Raw genomic sequence first — 20,460 nt, forward strand, 5'->3', positions numbered from 1 at the left:
GGATGTCGTATAACTATAATTTCACAACATAGATATTTGCTACTGAAATTAACACATAAATTGTCACGGTGAAAATGACATCATGACGTTCCAAGAAAAACTTTATGGGGACACTGACGTCATTCGGACATACATATAGGCTAACCAATGACAATGATAGAAAAACATACTTTATAATTAACATATTTTACTGAAACAACGAACTTCTTAAATTAAGTAGCACCTACTCCCAGTACAAATACACATGTATCAAACTGTGTATAATTTGAAGCGCTTACGATAAGATACAGAAAAACAAACCTAATCACACGAGAGGACACTACCGTTGTTATAAGGGGCTGGTATCCTATGTATAAGTCTGTAGATAGCGATCATTTTCCATTACGTCAATCAATCATATAGCTCACGAAGGGGACTTAACTCTATCTCCCGGTTGTGTCTAGGCTACGATGTCGCCTACCTGGAGTATTTATTAACAAGCGTGTGTCAACAAGGACGACACCTATGATCCTAGCCATTATATTTTAATGTTGGTACATACTTTTTCAGTAGCACGCGTAAAATGTGACCTTTCGTTATATGGTCGGATTTCTTTATTGGTGATTTACGAACTTGAAAGGTACGACAAAACGAACCCTTTAAAATTATATCTCTATATATAATCTTAGGTTTCCTCAGGTGTGATGTTGTATTCGAATAGATCTGTTTTTCAATATTTAAATGATCAGAATGTCTTTCCGGTCTTATAAGACATTGCCAGGAGGTGAGTTATTACTATCTTGACTTAAATGACGAGAACACAGGACCGTTTAAACACATACAGGTGTGACAAACCAAAGAGGACAGATTTCATGTGATACTTAAAAATCAAGACACGCGCAGAAATCCATTTTAATTAAATAATCCGGACTCGATGAGCACTTAGCGTTAAAAAAAGACGTCGTGCATACTGCTGATAATATTCAAATTGATATATAATAAATATGATACAATGTAATTCGTTGTAAAGTTCTGTGTTTGCACTTCAGTACGTTTTAAGAATTTTTTTCTTACTAAACTACATTCAGACCTGTGGTTGGTGCAATTAACTTTTGTCAAGTGTACTTGTACGTTGTCTCTAATGCTTTCATGTGTAGTGTACATGGTATGTTTTAACAGTTGTCTCTTTATTTGTTAATTAAAACAGTGCCCCGAGCTATACTGCGCTTAATCTTGGAAACATACATAACATGACCTTGACGGTCACGTGTTTATAATACATGTGTGATGTAGGCCCCAGAGCACCTTCTATACTGTTGATAAAAACAAACTGTGACATAGGCTGTTTACAGTCATCATTCAATATCCACTAAATATGTCCGTAATGAAGCGACACCAATAACCTGTGGATGGTTCAAATCACTTTGTGAAAATCTTCTCGGGAGACTGTACCGCAATATTAAACAACATTAAATAGCTTCTCCACAGATTCATGTCAGCCGTAACCCTGACGTAATGTTACAAATCCTGGCCCTCGGGCTTCACTGGACTTAATCTACCGTAACCATGATGTATTTGCCGTGACACAGGGAACGAACATCATCTCCACTAACAAACCACTCTTGATAAATACACACGAACATGATTCTCTTTCGTTTTCGTTAAAAATGGATTTGACTATCGCGTACATATAATAATCAACGAAATCAGACAGCTTCTGATTACAAATCGAGAGAAATAATTTCGATAATATTAAGTCCATCGTTCCCTGCCTATCTCGTTATAACCACCACGCATTGCTTACCATAGCTATCTTCATAAACATGTACTCCCTACCTCGTCACTACTACCACACAGTGTATACCACAGCCTACTACCACACGGTGTATACCACAGCCTACTACCATACAGTGTATACCACAGCCAACTACCACACAGTGTATACCACAGCCTACTACCATAAAGTGTATACCACAACCTACTACCACACAGTTTATACCACAGCCTACTACCACACAGTGTATACCACAGCCTACTACCATACAGTGTATACCACAGCCTACTACCACACAGTGTATACCACAGCCTACTACCACACAGTGTATACCACAACCTACTACCACACAGTGTATACCACAGCCTACTACCACACAGTGTATACCACAGCCTACTACCACACAGTGTATACCACAACCTACTACCACACAGTGTATACCACAGCCTTCTACAAAACAGTGTAAACCAGAGCCTACTGCCACACAGTGTATACCACAGCCTACTACCACACAGTGTATACCACAGCTTACTACCACATAGTGTATACCATAGTCTTTTACCACACAGTGTATACCACAGCCTACTACCATACAGTGTATACCACAACCTACTACCACACAATGTATACCATAGCCTACTACCACACAGTGTATACTACAGCCTATTACCACACAGTGTATACCACAGCCTACTACCACACAGTGTAAACCACAGCCTACTACCACACAATGTATACCATAGCCTACTACCACACAGTGTATACCACAGCCTACTACCACACAGTGTATACCACAGCCTACTACCACACAGTGTATACCACAGCCTACTACCATACAGTGTATACCACAGCCTACTACCACACAGTGTATACCACAACCTACTACCACATAGTGTATACCTCAGCCTACTACCACACAATGTATACCATAGCCTACTACCACACGGTGTATACCACAGCCTACCACACAGTGTATACCACAGCCTACTACCACACAGTGTAAACCACAGCCTACTACCACACAATGTATACCATAGCCTACTACCACACAGTGTATACCACAGCCTACTACCACACAGTGTATACCACAGCCTACTACCACATAGTGTATACCATAGCCTACTACCACACAATGTATACCATAGCCTACTACCACACAGTGTATACCACAGCCTACTACCACATAGTGTATACCACAGCCTACTACCACATAGTGTATACCACAGCCTACTACCACACAATGTATACCACAGCCTACTACCACACACTGTATACCACAACCTACTACCACATAGTGTATACCGTAGCCTACTACCACACAATGTATACCATAGCCTACTACCACACGGTGTATACCACAGCCTACCACACAGTGTATACCACAGCCTACTACCACACAGTGTATACCACAGCATACTAGCACACAGTGTATACCACAGCCTACTACCACACAGTGTAAACCACAGCCTACTACCACACAATATATACCATAGCCTACTACCACACAGTGTATACCACAGCCTACTACCACACAGTGTATACCACAGCCTACTACCACATAGTGTATACCATAGCCTACTACCACACAATGTATACCACAGCCTACTACCACACAGTGTATACCACAACCTACTACCACATAGTGTATACCGTAGCCTACTACCACACAATGTATACCATAGCCTACTACCACACAGTGTATACCACAGCCTACTACCACACAGTGTATACCACAGCCTACCACACAGTGTATACTTCAGCCTACTACCACACAGTGTATACCACAGCATACTACCACACAGTGTATACCACAGCCTACTACCACACAGTGTATACCACAACCTACTACCACACAGTGTATACCACACCCTACTACCACACAGTGTATACCGTAGCCTACTACCACACAGTGTATACCATAGCCTACTACCACACATTGTATACCACAGCCTACTACCACACAATGTATACCATAGCCTACTACCACACAGTGTATACCACAGCCTACTACCATAAAGTGTATACCACAGCCTACTACCACATAGTGTATACCACAGCCTACTACCACACGGTGTATACCACAGCCTACCACACAGTGTATACCACAGCCTACTACCACACAATGTATACCATAGCCTACTACCACACAGTGTATATCACAGCCTACTACCACATAGTGTATACCACAGCCTACTACCACACAGTGTATACCACAGCCTACTACCACACAATGTATACCGTCACTACTACCACACAGTGTAAACAATAACTAACACTCCTTCTTACGTCGTTATTACCACCAGAGTGTGTATACCATAACCATCACCGCCACTACGTATGTAATCCTTACTACCAGACGGAAGGTCATTATTGATACGGTTTCTCGCGGATTTAAAGTCCTCAAGAGTTGAGGTCGTCTGACCAATGGCACGGCTCTATCACTAAAAACTTCCCCTCTAGACACCTCATCTTGATACTGTAGACCACTTACTATGGAGACGTGAACAGGGCATTACTTCCGGGTACTTCTCTTGGCGACATCAGGACCATATAATACAATAATAGCGATAATTCAGCTTCCTACTGTTATCCAAAACCCATCACTGTCCTGTTATGGCAATGACCACGCCAATCATAATTATACTTACGAACCTCCAACTGACATGACCTTGGTACCATTTCTTGTCGTGGCAAAGGTGTTGTTTCCAATGATTACAGTGAGGGTTATGTTCCCGCATTGCTATGTTACGTTTCTTGTAAGCCTGACATAACATTCGTTCACTAAAGTTATCCGTAACGCTTTTAAATTTCTGCAATACCAAATATCACGTACACGGACGCCACTGGTACCTATGCGATGTTTGATCTGACGTCCACATGTACATGTGCGACACTGGAAACATGTGATGTTTGATCTGACATCATCTTCACGTGCGACATTGGTATATATGTGATGTTTGATCTGACATCATCTCCACGTGCGACATTGGTATACATGTGATGTTTGATCTGACATCATGGACTTACGTTACCAGTACCAATCGTTCTGTCATTATACAGTCTATTGTACGTGTGCGTTACAAGTACATTTGATGTTTTAGATCCAACATCACGCACACATGCATTACATGTAACATTTTATCTGATATCACGCACACATACATCACATGTAACATTTTATCTGATATCACGCACACATGCATCACATGTAACATTTTATCTGATATCACGCACACATGCATCACATGTAACATTTTATCTGATATCACACACACATACATTACCTGTAACATTGTAACTGATATCACGCACACATACATTACCTGTAACATCGTAACTGATATCACGCACACATACATTACCTGTAATATTTTATCTGAAATCACGCACACATACATTACCTGTAACATTTTATCTGGTATCACACACACATACATTACCTGTAACATTTTAACTGATATCACGCACACAGACATTACCTGTAACATTTTATCTGATATCACGCACACCTGCATTACCTGTAACATTTTATCTGGTATCACGCACACCTGCATTACCTGTAACATTTTATCTGGTACCACACACACATACATTACCTGTAACATTTTATCTGATATAACGCACACATACATTAACTATTACATTTTATCTGATATCACGCACACATACATTCCCTGTAACATTTTATCTGATATCACACACACATTAATTACCTGTAACATTTTATCTAATATCACACACACATACATTACCTGTAACATTTTATCTCATATCACGCACACATACATTACCTGTAACATTTTATATGATATCACAAACACATATATTACCTGTAACATTTTATCTGATATCACACACATCTGCATTACCTGTAACATTTTACCTGATATCACACACACATACATTACCTGTAACATTTTATCTGATATCACGTACATATACATTACCTGTAACATTTTATCTGATATCACACACATCTGCATTACCTGTAACATTTTAACTGATATCACACACATACATTACCTGTAACATTTTATCTGATATCACTCACATATACATTACCTGTAACATTTTATCTGATATCACACACATCTGCATTACCTGTAACATTTTAACTGATATCACACACACATACATTACCTGTAACATTTTATCTGATATCACACACACATACATCATCTGTAACATTTTATCTTATATCAGGCAAACATACATTACCTGTAACATTTTATCTGATATCACGCACACATACATTACCTGTAACATTTTATCTGATATCACGCACACATACATTACCTGTAACACTTTATCAGATATTACGCACACATACATTACCTGTAACATTTTATCTGATATCACGCACATCTGCATTACCTTATCATTTTTCCTGATATCACGCACACGTACATTTTATCTGATATCACGCACACATACATCACATGTAACATTTTATCTGATATCATACACATATGCATTACCTGTAACATTTTAACTGATATCACACACACATACATTACCTGTAACATTTTATCTGATATCACACACACATACATCACCTGTAACATTTTTTCTTATATCAGGCAAACATACATTACCTGTAACATTTTATCTGATATCACGCACACATACATTACCTGTAACATTTTATCTGATATCACGCACACATACATTACCTGTAACATTTTATCTGATATCACGCACACATACATTACCTGCAGCATTTTATCTGATATCACGCACATCTGCATTACCTTATCATTTTACCTGATATCACGCACACGTACATTTTATCTGATATCACGCACACATACATTACCTGTAACAGTTCATCTGATATCACACACACATACATCACATGTAACATTTTATCTAATATCACGCACACATGCATCACATGTAACATTTTACCTGATAAAAGATGTATATAACCGCTAGATGTAATTGATCATAAATCTAACGTTGTAATTTGTATCCGCTTTAAAAAGATTAGAATGTAAACACGGGAAATCTTTTTCACAAACATTGTAAATATAATCAACCAATCACACGCTTACTTATGAAAGTAAATGTAAATACACTTTAAATCTCCAATCCTCCGCCGAATATATCAATATCTCCGCTAGAGCTTTCATTTATCGTCATAATTCATAGCCCAATGTGTAAACGGTCTGCTATTATTACTTTATATTTACAAATTCAAATCTAAATTGACATCAAAGACGTGCAACACGGGACAATATACATCACCGATTGAACACTGATGACTGTGACTATGGCCACGTTAGTATAGGTGTACATTGACCTCTTTGTAAATATAGTGATCGCGTTGACCCCTGTGTAAATATTATCATCGCGTTAACTTTTAATAACTATTGATCGTAGTGTATTAATCCTCGTCAGATGCTTAAGTGGTAAAAAAAGCGGTTACGGTAACGTGTTCAACAATGTCACCAATTGTTCTGACATTTAAAATATCAAGGACAAACATTTCAAAACAGCGAGGAAATCTGTGGTCAGTCACCACAATCTTACAATAATCATGAATGGTAATTATTTATCTCAATCCAACAGATCCTAGGGCCTAAATATCGGAGAGGTTTATGGATGTTGTCTAAACTGTTCATCAGACTGGTTGATGTATATGTCTGTACTGTTCATCAGACTGGTTGATGTGTATTGTCTGTACTGTTCATCAGACTGGTTGATGTATATGTCTGTACTGTTCATCAGACTGGTTGATGTGTATTGTCTGTACTGTTCATCAGACTGGTTGATGTGTATTGTCTGTACTGTTCATCAGACTGGTTGATGTATATGTCTGTACTGTTCATCAGACTGGTTGATGTGTATTGTCTGTACTGTTCATCAGACTGGTTGATGTGTATTGTCTGTACTGTTCATCAGACTGGTTGATGTGTATGTCTGTACTGTTACCAGACTGGTTGATGTGTATTGTCTGTACTGTTCATCAGACTGGTTGATGTGTATGTCTGTACTGTTCATCAGACTGGTTGATGTGTATTGTCTGTACTGTTCATCAGACTGGTTGATGTGTATGTCTGTACTGTTCATCAGACTGGTTGATGTGTATGTCTGTACTGTTCATCAGACTGGTTGATGTGTATGTCTGTACTGTTCATCAGACTGGTTGATGTGTATGTCTGTACTGTTCATCAGACTGGTTGTATATGTCTGTACTGTTACTGGTTGATGTCTGTCTGTACTGTTCATCAGACTGGTTGATGTGTATGTCTGTACTGTTCATCAGACTGGTTGATGTGTATGTCTGTACTGTTCATCAGACTGGTTGATGTGTATTGTCTGTACTGTTCATCAGACTGGTTGATGTGTATTGTCTGTACTGTTCATCAGACTGGTTGATGTGTATGTCTGTACTGTTCATCAGACTGGTTGATGTGTATTGTCTGTACTGTTCATCAGACTGGTTGATGTGTATTGTCTGTACTGTTCATCAGACTGGTTGATGTGTATTGTCTGTACTGTTCATCAGACTGGTTGATGTGTATGTCTGTACTGTTCATCAGACTGGTTGATGTGTATTGTCTAAACTGTTCATCAGACTGGTTGATGTGTATGTCTGTACTGTTCATCAGACTGGTTGATGTGTATTGTCTGTACTGTTCATCAGACTGGTTGATGTGTATTGTCTGTACTGTTCATCAGACTGGTTGATGTGTATTGTCTGTACTGTTCATCAGACTGGTTGATGTGTATTGTCTGTACTGTTCATCAGACTGGTTGATGTGTATTGTCTGTTCATCAGACTGTTCATCAGACTGGTTGATGTGTATTGTCTGTACTGTTCATCAAACTGGTTGATGTGTATTGTCTGTATTGTTCATCAGACTGGTTGATGTGTATTGTCTGTACTGTTCATCAGACTGGTTGATGTGTATCTGTCTGTACTGTTCATCAGACTGGTTGATGTGTATTGTCTGTACTGTTCATCAGACTGGTTGATGTGTATTGTCTGTACTGTTCATCAGACTGGTTGATGTGTACTGGTTGATGTGTATTGTCTGTACTGTTCATCAGACTGGTTGATGTGTATTGTCTGTACTGTTCATCAGACTGGTTGATGTGTATTGTCTGTACTGTTCATCAGACTGGTTGATGTGTATGTCTGTACTGTTCATCAGACTGGTTGATGTGTATTGTCTGTACTGTTCATCAGACTGGTTGATGTGTATTGTCTGTACTGTTCATCAGACTGGTTGATGTGTGTTGTCTGTACTGTTCATCAGACTGGTTGATGTGTATTGTCTGTACTGTTCATCAGACTGGTTGACTGGTTGATGTGTATTGTCTGTACTGTTCATCAGACTGGTTGATGTGTATGTCTGTACTGTTCATCAGACTGGTTGATGTGTATTGTCTGTACTGTTCATCAGACTGGTTGATGTGTATTGTCTGTACTGTTCATCAGACTGGTTGATGGGTATTGTCTGTACTGTTCATCAGACTGGTTGATGTGTATGTCTGTACTGTTCATCAGACTGGTTGATGGGTATTGTCTGTACTGTTCATCAGACTGGTTGATGTGTATGTCTGTACTGTTCATCAGACTGGTTGATGTGTATTGTCTGTACTGTTCATCAGACTGGTTGATGTGTATTGTCTGTACTGTTCATCAGACTGGTTGATGTGTATTGTCTGTACTGTTCATCAGACTGGTTGATGTGTATTGTCTGTACTGTTCATCAGACTGGTTGATGTGTATGTCTGTACTGTTACCAGACTGGTTGATGTGTATTGTCTGTACTGTTCATCAGACTGGTTGATGTGTATTGTCTGTACTGTTCATCAGACTGGTTGATGTGTATTGTCTGTACTGTTCATCAGACTGGTTGATGTGTATGTCTGTACTGTTCATCAGACTGGTTGATGTGTATTGTCTGTACTGTTCATCAGACTGGTTGATGTGTATTGTCTGTACTGTTCATCAGACTGGTTGATGTGTATTGTCTGTACTGTTCATCAGACTGGTTGATGTGTATGTCTGTACTGTTCATCAGACTGGTTGATGTGTATTGTCTGTACTGTTCATCAGACTGGTTGATGTGTATTGTCTGTACTGTTCATCAGACTGGTTGATGTGTATTGTCTGTACTGTTCATCAGACTGGTTGATGTGTATGTCTGTACTGTCACCAGACTGGTTGATGTGTATCAGACTGGTTGATGTGTATTGTCTGTACTGTTCATCAGACTGGTTGATGTGTATTGTCTGTACTGTTCATCAGACTGGTTGATGTGTATTGTCTGTACTGTTCATCAGACTGGTTGATGTGTATTGTCTGTACTGTTCATCAGACTGGTTGATGTGTATTGTCTGTACTGTTCATCAGACTGGTTGATGTGTATTGTCTGTACTGTTCATCAGACTGGTTGATGTGTATTGTCTGTACTGTTCATCAGACTGGTTGATGTGTATTGTCTGTACTGTTCATCAGACTGGTTGATGTGTATTGTCTGTACTGTTCATCAGACTGGTTGATGTGTATTGTCTGTACTGTTCATCAGACTGGTTGATGTGTATTGTCTGTACTGTTCATCAGACTGGTTGATGTGTATTGTCTGTACTGTTCATCAGACTGGTTGATGTGTATTGTCTGTACTGTTCATCAGACTGGTTGATGTGTATTGTCTGTACTGTTCATCAGACTGGTTGATGTGTATTGTCTGTACTGTTCATCAGACTGGTTGATGTGTATTGTCTGTACTGTTCATCAGACTGGTTGATGTGTATTGTCTGTACTGTTCATCAGACTGGTTGATGTGTATTGTCTGTACTGTTCATCAGACTGGTTGATGTGTATTGTCTGTACTGTTCATCAGACTGGTTGATGTGTATTGTCTGTACTGTTCATCAGACTGGTTGATGTGTATTGTCTGTACTGTTCATCAGACTGGTTGATGTGTATTGTCTGTACTGTTCATCAGACTGGTTGATGTGTATTGTCTGTACTGTTCTGTTCATCAGACTGGTTGATGTGTTTTGTCTGTACTGTTCATCAGACTGGTTGATGTGTATTGTCTGTACTGTTCATCAGACTGGTTGATGTGTATTGTCTGTACTGTTCATCAGACTGGTTGATGTGTATGTCTGTACTGTTCATCAGACTGGTTGATGTGTATTGTCTGTACTGTTCATCAGACTGGTTGATGTGTATTGTCTGTACTGTTCATCAGACTGGTTGATGTGTATTGTCTGTACTGTTCATCAGACTGGTTGATGTGTATTGTCTGTACTGTTCATCAGACTGGTTGATGTGTATTGTCTGTACTGTTCATCAGACTGGTTGATGTGTATTGTCTGTACTGTTCATCAGACTGGTTGATGTGTATTGTCTGTACTGTTCATCAGACTGGTTGATGTGTATTGTCTGTACTGTTCATCAGACTGGTTGATGTGTATTGTCTGTACTGTTCATCAGACTGGTTGATGTGTATTGTCTGTACTGTTCATCAGACTGGTTGATGTGTATTGTCTGTACTGTTCATCAGACTGGTTGATGTGTATTGTCTGTACTGTTCATCAGACTGGTTGATGTATATGTCTGTACTGTTACCAGACTGGTTGATGTGTATTGTCTGTACTGTTACCAGACTGGTTGATGTGTATTGTCTGTACTGTTACCAGACTGGTTGATGTGTATTGTCTGTACTGTTCATCAGACTGGTTGATGTGTATTGTCTGTACTGTTCATCAGACTGGTTGATGTGTATGTCTGTACTGTTACCAGACTGGTTGATGTGTATGTCTGTACTGTTACCAGACTGGTTGATGTGTATTGTCTGTACTGTTCATCAGACTGGTTGATGTGTATTGTCTGTACTGTTACCAGACTGGTTGATGTATATGTCTGTACTGTTACCAGACTGGTTGATGTGTATGTCTGTACTGTTACCAGACTGGTTGATGTGTATTGTCTGTACTGTTCATCAGACTGGTTGATGTGTATGTCTGTACTGTTACCAGACTGGTTGATGTGTATTGTCTGTACTGTTCATCAGACTGGTTGATGTGTATTGTCTGTACTGTTACCAGACTGGTTGATGTGTATTGTCTGTACTGTTCATCAGACTGGTTGATGGATGTTGTCTGTACTGTTACCAGGCTGGTTGATGTTGATAAGAGTATAGACAATAAACTACCAAAAGAATTTAAATTTCATAGCTTATATTTCTACAGTATCATTTAGCCCCACAAGCTAATATTTGACGGGGGCGGGGGAAGGGAAAGACATTTTTAAGTCATTCATTTGCTAAAGCCGGAAGGGATTATACAGAAAGAGACATTGGCAGGTGATCGACTGTTGGCCATACAAACAGGAAGTGACACTCTGGTTGCAGCTGCTGCATGCGGATCCCGACCGACTCTAGTTCACATTAAACAGGCACTTTATTTATTGTTTCCACCTAGTATTTAATTTCAAATAATTGCCTGTCAGACGGGCCATATGCGTGTTTTGAAATCAAATCTTTCAATCAAATAGTTCTGTCATCATCTAAATAAACCTATATATTATATCGAGATTGTATATAATCAATAAGAAACCCGTTTTGGCTTTCTTTATGATTTCGGTGTTTACGGTTAGACAAACGATTCTGATCGCTAGTAATACAAACCGGCTGAACAAGTACACGACCTTCTGTCCAATGTTTCACACTGGTTGGTGACTACTGGATTCTGGTGAAATGTTATCAAATTGAGCAGCCGAGATGTATTATTGGTTAGATGGATATTAATGACTTGCTCTAAAGTATACGGAATCTTACGTATGGAAGCGTCACTTAATTTTTGTACAATTGATTACATAAAATCCATTACAATGAACTTGATTGTAGTTGTTTAAGTAAAATCCACAAAAATGCACTCATTTATGAATATCAAATCTACTTATATATCAAAACAGATAAATTTATTTTTGAATTTTTTTTCCACATTTACTATACAACCACCTATTATGCTGAGCGGAGATTTATCGTAATCAACAACTTGTTTTCCAAAAAATCTCGCTCAGATTCTATACGATTTAGTTTTGTTCTATCGGATCAATATTACAGAAACAGAAAGCTGGTGTAATAAACAGTATCACATATATTGAAAAAACTGTCAAAATAGAATCGGACACATGTGGTATCCTCAGCGGGTTGTTAATAGAATGGTATATATGCTGTAAGTCGTCCACCGTCTACACAGTGGCAAGGAACGTGTCTGTGGCTCACTATATTATACTGTCATTGGTTGACGCACAATAAAGATAACATAAAGAATGAAGGGAGTAGAACTATCAGAACAACAGTAGATTTATCATTGGCCCTTCACAAGAAATGATGACTTTAGCAGATGTTCCTTATATGTTAGGCGGTTACTGGTGAAAAAGCAGCACCTGACCTGTTGTCTCCTGTCAAGTAAAGCCTACAACAATATAATCAATTTGCTTGAATAATGTCCTTACTGAAAGCAATTTGTTGGAGATTTCTACTGTTGTGACCGAGGCTACTCCGACGCAAATATTAGATAGCGGGTTTTATGTTTGCTACTATCAGTTCATTAGAAGAGATTAGTCAATTACAATTGAGATCAAATTGTCTACAGGTATAATAAGGCTGTTTCTATTGCGAGTATAGGGCAATAAACGGAATATTGGACTGTTATTATTGAGAAACGTCAGCTACAGGAAAGAGTGGGCTGATACTATTAAGAAAAGTGTAGAGAGAAGATTCAACAGTTCCTATTCAGAACAGAAAGAGCTTAACTCCAAAGGTATAGGATAAATTGGACAGTTACTACTGAGAAAGATTCACTCCAAATGTATAGGATAAATTTGACAGATTGGTCTGTTCCTACTGAGGTACCACGTAAACACCACAAGTGTAGGACAGATTGGTCTGTTACTACTGAGTTAACACGTAAACACCACAAGTGTAGGACAGATTGGTCTGTTCCTACTGAGGTACCACGTAAACACCACAAGTGTAGGACAGATTGGTCTGTTACTACTGAGGTAACACGTAAACACCACAAGTGTAGGACAGATTGGTCTGTTACTACTGAGGTACCACGTAAACACCACAAGTGTAGGACAGATTGGTCTGTTACTACTGAGGTAACACGTAAACACCACAAGTGTAGGACAGATTGGTCTGTTCCTACTGAGGTACCACGTAAACACCACAAGTGTAGGACAGATTGGTCTGTTACTACTGAGGTACCACGTAAACACCACAAGTGTAGGACAGATTGGTCTGTTACTACTGAGGTACCACGTAAACACCACAAGTGTAGGACAGATTGGTCTGTTCCTACTGAGGTACCACGTAAACACCAAAAGTGTAGGACAGATTGGTCTGTTCCTACTGAGGTACCACGTAAACACTACAAGTGTAGGACAGATTGGTCTGTTACTACTGAGGTAACACGTAAACACCACAAGTGTAGGACAGATTGGTCTGTTACTACTGAGGTAACACGTAAACACTACAAGTGTAGGACAGATTGGTCTGTTACTACTGAGGTAACACGTAAACACCACAAGTGTAGGACAGATTGGTCTGTTACTATTGAGGTAACACAAAAACGCCACAAGTGTAGGACAGATTGGTCTGTTACTACTGAGGTAACACGTAAACACTACAAGTGTAGGACAGATTGATCTGTTTCTACTGAGCTAACACAAAAACACCACAAGTGTAGGACAGATTGGTCTGTTTCTACTGAGCTAACACAAAAACACCACAAGTGTAGGACAGATTGGTCTGTTTCTACTGAGCTAACACAAAAACACCACAAGTGTAGGACAGATCATTTACGTTCAAAATTTCATTTATGTATTTTAGTTTGAAAGTAAATAATAAAAACGTATTATGTTAATAAATCGGTTGCAACATTCAATTGGAAATGCTGAGCTGCATCATTCAGTAACGCCAGAGAAGCGCACAAAACATTATTGGTCACCATGGCTTGCATTCTGCAGCGTTAATTAAGAAGGAATAATACAGTATGCAATTTTCTTCCCTTCCATACCGTAAGTACACTTTATAACTAATTTCAACATGCTGTTTATAATCTTACACAGACATTAGAAAACAGTTAGGTCGCAATCTATGGCAATTGTCTTTCCAGAAAGAACAGAAATATAATGTGTCTACACTAAGCGTTGGAAAGGATGTCAGTTCAATGGTAAAACCCGCGAATCGTACCGTTAACGTTAAGACTGTTATCAAAATACGTGGTTTATGTTAGATCGTTTAACACCAGTATACTATCAAAGCTAATCCCGCGAGACATCTGATATTGCCTCCAATTTTATACATGAGATGATGCACTCCTAACTGTCCGGTAATATAAAGAATAGACCTGCGGGGACCCATGGCGTACTTTGAAGTTGATTGCTCTGGGAACTAAGAACTAAGGATTATGTGCTCTCTATATTTGGGAAAACGAAAAAAGAAAAAAAAAAGAAAAAAGAAAAAAAAACAAGAACAGAGTCAGCTTCATATACATTTGTATGGATCCATACTGCAACATTAATAAACGTATTACGTTATGTTTGTACCTAGTATCACATCATGTCGCTACCATGTATCACGTAATCTTACTGCCTTGTATCACGTTATGTTGCTACCTTGTATCACGTCATGTCGCTACCTTGTATCTCGTCATGTCGCTACCTTGTATCACGTAATCTTACTGCCTTGTATCACGTCATGTCGCTACCTTGTATCACGTCATGTCGCTGCATTGTATCACGTCATGTCACTAACTTGTATCTCGTCATGTCGCTACCTTGTATCACGTCATGTCGCTACCTTGTATCTCGTCATGTCGCTACCTTGTATCACGTCATGTCGCTACCTTGTATCTCGTAATCTTACTGCCTTGTATCACGTCATGTCGCTACCTTGTATCACGTCATGTCGCTACCTTGTATCACGTCATGTCGCTACCTTGTATCTCGTAATCTTACTGCCTTGTATCACGTCATGTCGCTACCTTGTATCTCGTAATCTTACTGCCTTGTATCACGTCATGTCGCTACCTTGTATCACGTCATGTCGCTACCTTGTATCTCGTAATCTTACTGCCTTGTATCACGTCATGTCGCTACCTTGTATCACGTCATGTCGCTACCTTGTATCACCTCATGTCGCTACCTTGTATCACGTCATGTCGCTGCCTTGTATCACGTCATGTCGCTACCTTGTATCTCGTAATCTTACTGCCTTGTATCACGCCATGTCGCTACCTTGTATCACGTCATGTCGCTACCTTGTATCTCGTCATGTCGCTACCTTGTATCACGTCATGTCGCTACCTTGTATCTCGTAATCTTACTGCCTTGTATCACGTCATGTCGCTACCTTTTATCACGTCATGTCGCTACCTTGTATCACGTCATGTCGCTACCTTGTATCTCGTAAGCTTACTACCTTGTATCACGTAATATTGCTGCCTTGTGTTACGTAATCTTGCTGCCTTGTATCACGTCATGTCGCTACCTTGTATCACGTCATGTCTCTACCTTACCACGTAATCTTACTAACTTGTATCACGTCATGTCGCTACCTTGTATCATGTCATGTTGCTACCTTGTATCACGTAATCTTGTATCACGTCATGTTGCTACCTTGTATCACGTCATGTCGCTACCTTGTATCACCTCATGTCGCTACCTTGTATCTCGTCATGTCGCTACCTTGTATCTCGTCATGTCGCTACCTTGTATCACGTCATGTCGCTACCTTGTATCACGTCATGTCGCTACCTTGTATCACGTAATCTTGTATGAGTCGATAACGGTATTTTCAAATATAATTGGATAACGTGCCATAAAGTAACACACCAACATTCCTCTCGGTGTAGTAGGTGCTAGAATATGTTTTACTGTCATACTCAGGAAGGATTAATAAAAACAATCGCCACACATGGAAGGACTTCACATTTTACCAACGGATCAGACTTACCTTATATACTTGAGGGGAGGACAAACATTTACTTTTGAAAAGGGATGTTGTTACGAATTCTACATCTTCATATATACTTTTTCTGTTTGTTAAATAACATTGTTGGCATGCATCACTATCGATAATTAAAAAATTGTATGCATTAGTTTTCCTCGGATCTGAAGTACTTGTGTGGTTTCAAGCTAACTGAGTCTATATCTTTCTACAGTCAATATGTGGTCACCTGCTTGTTACAAATTATCGAGTTTCGTGTGATGTTCGATAAACAATGGTAAAGTCACCTACGAACTAGCCACACATTTCCCTCGACATGTAAATTGAATTAGACAGTAAATCGATTTTGTTAAGTCAGGACATACATTTTTACTGGTATAAAACAATGTCATACTCGAATTGGGCCAGCTGTGTTTTCATTAGTATTATTTAATGCCTTATCTATTTGTGAAGTAATATGTTAAAATCAATACTCTGTGTATTCTGTTATTCGCGTACATACCACAAGTATAAAGACCCGTGAAGTATATGCCAGACCTTTAAAACATTGAAATTCTCAAGCTGTTTTCAATCTCCATATTACACCGACATGACATACATCTGATGAGGACGGACTTGTATTATTCAACGACATGAAAAAATCTTCACGTGGTGTTTCAGTATATATGTACATCATACATACGAAATATATCAAAAATTAATACCTGTTTAACATATGAAATATATACCTGCGATCACGTAATATGTAAATGTACATGTAAAACACTCCATAATGAGAGGCTCATCTGATAATGTTTTTATATCTGTTATTTGCCTATGGAAATGTAACGCTCTAAGATATAAAAATGTACCGTCTCTCATTAATGTAATATATAGAAAATGTACGCCTTAATTATGTAATATATAGAAATATGCACCCTCAATAATGTAATATATAGAAAATTTACACCATTAATAATGTAATATAAAGAAAATATATGCCCTCAATAATGTAATATAAAGAAAATATATGCCCTCAATAATGTAATATATAGAAAATATATGCCTCAATAATGTAATATATAGAAAATGTATGCCTCAATAATGTAATATACAGAAATGTATGCCTCAATCATGTAATATAAAGAAAATATATGCCCTCAATAATGTAATATATAGAAAATGTATGCCTCAATCATGTAATATATGAAAATGTATGCCTCAATCATGTAATATATAGAATGTAGAATCATGTAATATACAGAAAATGTATGCCTCAATAGTGTAATACATAGAAAATATATGCCCTCAATAATGTAATATATAGAAATTGTATGCCCTGAATAATGTTATATATGAAAAATACATGTAATATACAGAAAATGTATGCCTCAATAATGTAATACCTAGAAAATATATGCCCTCAATAATGTAATATATAGAAAATGTATGCCCTGTATAATGTAATATATAGAAAATGTATGCCCTGAATCATGTAATATACAGAAATGTACGCCTCAATAATGTAATATATAGAAAATGTATGCCCTGAATCATGTAATATACAGAAAATGTATGCCTCAATAATGTAATACATAGAAAATATATGCCCTCAATAATGTAATATATAGAAAATGTATGCCCTGTATAATGTAATATATAGAAAATGTATGCCCTGAATCATGTAATATACAGAAATGTACGCCTAAATAATGTAATATATAGAAAATGTATACCCTGTATAATGTAATATATAGAAATGTATACCCTGTATAATGTAATATATAGAAATGTATACCCTGTATAATGTAATATATAGAAATGTATACCCTGTATAATGTAATATATAGAAAATGTATGCCCTGAATAATGTTATATATAGAAATGTACGCCTCAATATTGTAATATATAGAAATGTACGCCTAAATAATGTAATATATAGAAAATGTATGCCCTGAATAATGTAATATACAGAAATGTACGCCTCAATAATGTAATATATGGAAAATGTACGTCATCAACACTGAAATATACAGAAATGTTATTCATGTCTATAACCTATACTTCATCTTTGAAGTTTGAATTTACATCAAAAACGTAAATAGATCCGACTGATTTCTGATGCAGTGATGAATGGTATGGCGATACTATAAGACATTCTTTACACGTTGTGGGGTATTGTATTACATGTAATACAAGTTCCATCAACAGATGGCATAATAAACTTTCTGAAGAAAACAAGAACATACAAATTATTATAACGCCAGGGAGATGGTATACTTTTCTCGAGTGCACGTGCGGAAGGCAGACACGAGAACTACATTGTACATGTACGGAAATTACGTGCTTTTTCCGACTGAATTTTTGACTGTACATGCAGGGTATGAATTAACCACAATGACCCGTTACACAGGTCGGCTAATTTGGAGGCAACATATGGGTAATATGTCGGTGGTAGTGTGTATACAGCTAGGAAAGTACTTGAAACCGACATACTAACACGATTAAAACGAAAGCAGTGTCCATACACAAACTATCATGTGTGTGTGTGTGTGTAATTTAGTGTCGATAAGAGTATAGCCACAGGACACGTGTTTCTAAACATTGTATAGAAGGAAGAACTATTGATCAATGTGATCTCCCCTCCCCACGGGTATTATAAGCTGTGGGATATATTCCTTGTCCGTCACTTCATTACGGTTGACGTGGCTGTCACGCACAGTAGTTGAACGTCATTAAGGCTTCCAGAAAAAAACCTCGATTGACATATAAACAACTTCTGTTACGAAAGATTTTCTCTCGTGTGTGCAGGGTTATACAGCAATGCAAATGTTTACGAATCATTTAAATATTAAACATGCTGTTCTTACCTTATAGTGCAGTGAGATGTAAAATGATCCCCGGTGAAATCGCCTCAAGTGTCGATCCGTCAGTAAGACGTATAACGGCAATGGCACGCTAGTCCGGAAACCTGTTAAACACATACAATGATCTGCCTACAACTAGCACTATACAATGGATCATAGGCTAATATATGCTTAGGTAAAAAATCAAACAATATCTCCGTGTCAACAAACCTGCCTTCTCCACTACGTACACCTTCCAAAGTGATTGTGGGGCGCACTTATCAGCTGGCCACAACACTTCACCGCCAGTTCGCACGCAGCACTTTAAATCGGCCCTGTCCACTAGATGTATTTTACATATAGTGATTTTGAGTTGTGAATGAACTGCTAGCACACAGGAGATCTAGAGAATACTTTAGTCTTATCAGCTACATCATGTCCATTCCACTGGGACACTATCGGTACATTCTTACCGTGTAGACGTTTAATATTGGAAATGATACATATATATGCTGGGATGATTAATTCGGAAGGCCTAACACTGACAATGAGTGATGTGAGTGTGTTGTTTTGCCTGTGTAATAACTGACATAATATAGATAGCTCTCTCCCATTTAGTATAGAGTATAACTAACGTTATCGTCATTTGTAGGTAAATTTGAACAGCATGTCACCCGAATGTAAGCGAAAATGTCAACGAAATGGTTTACACGTGTAGGAAAGTTGATTAGATTCTGACATTTTGGAAACTGTACATGATATATCTAATTATTTCGAATCGTTGTTGCCTTTTTAGCGTCATCCTTAGCGTCAATGGAAGTATTTTGTTGCTTAATATTTCTTTGTAAAGAAATAATCAGACATTGCTTTGTTCTTATCTGTCGAGTTTGTATTA

General features: G+C 38.2%; 1 protein-coding gene across 1 annotated transcript in view; it reads right to left on the minus strand.

The window, feature by feature from the left end:
* Positions 1-19,631, minus strand: part of LOC132551358 (cGMP-dependent protein kinase 1-like) — an 80,123-nt gene extending 60,492 nt beyond the window's left edge. The window contains exon 1 of the mRNA XM_060215497.1: positions 19,590-19,631. The gene's annotated coding sequence lies outside the window, so the exon portion shown is untranslated. The remainder of the gene's footprint in view (positions 1-19,589) is intronic.
* Between the last annotated feature and the right edge of the window lie 829 nt (positions 19,632-20,460).

This window comes from Ylistrum balloti, unplaced genomic scaffold, assembly GCF_031769215.1.
Source record: "Ylistrum balloti isolate Yb309-2 unplaced genomic scaffold, AGI_CSIRO_Ybal_v1 Utg370196, whole genome shotgun sequence".
Classification (NCBI taxonomy): Eukaryota; Metazoa; Mollusca; class Bivalvia; order Pectinida; family Pectinidae; genus Ylistrum; species Ylistrum balloti.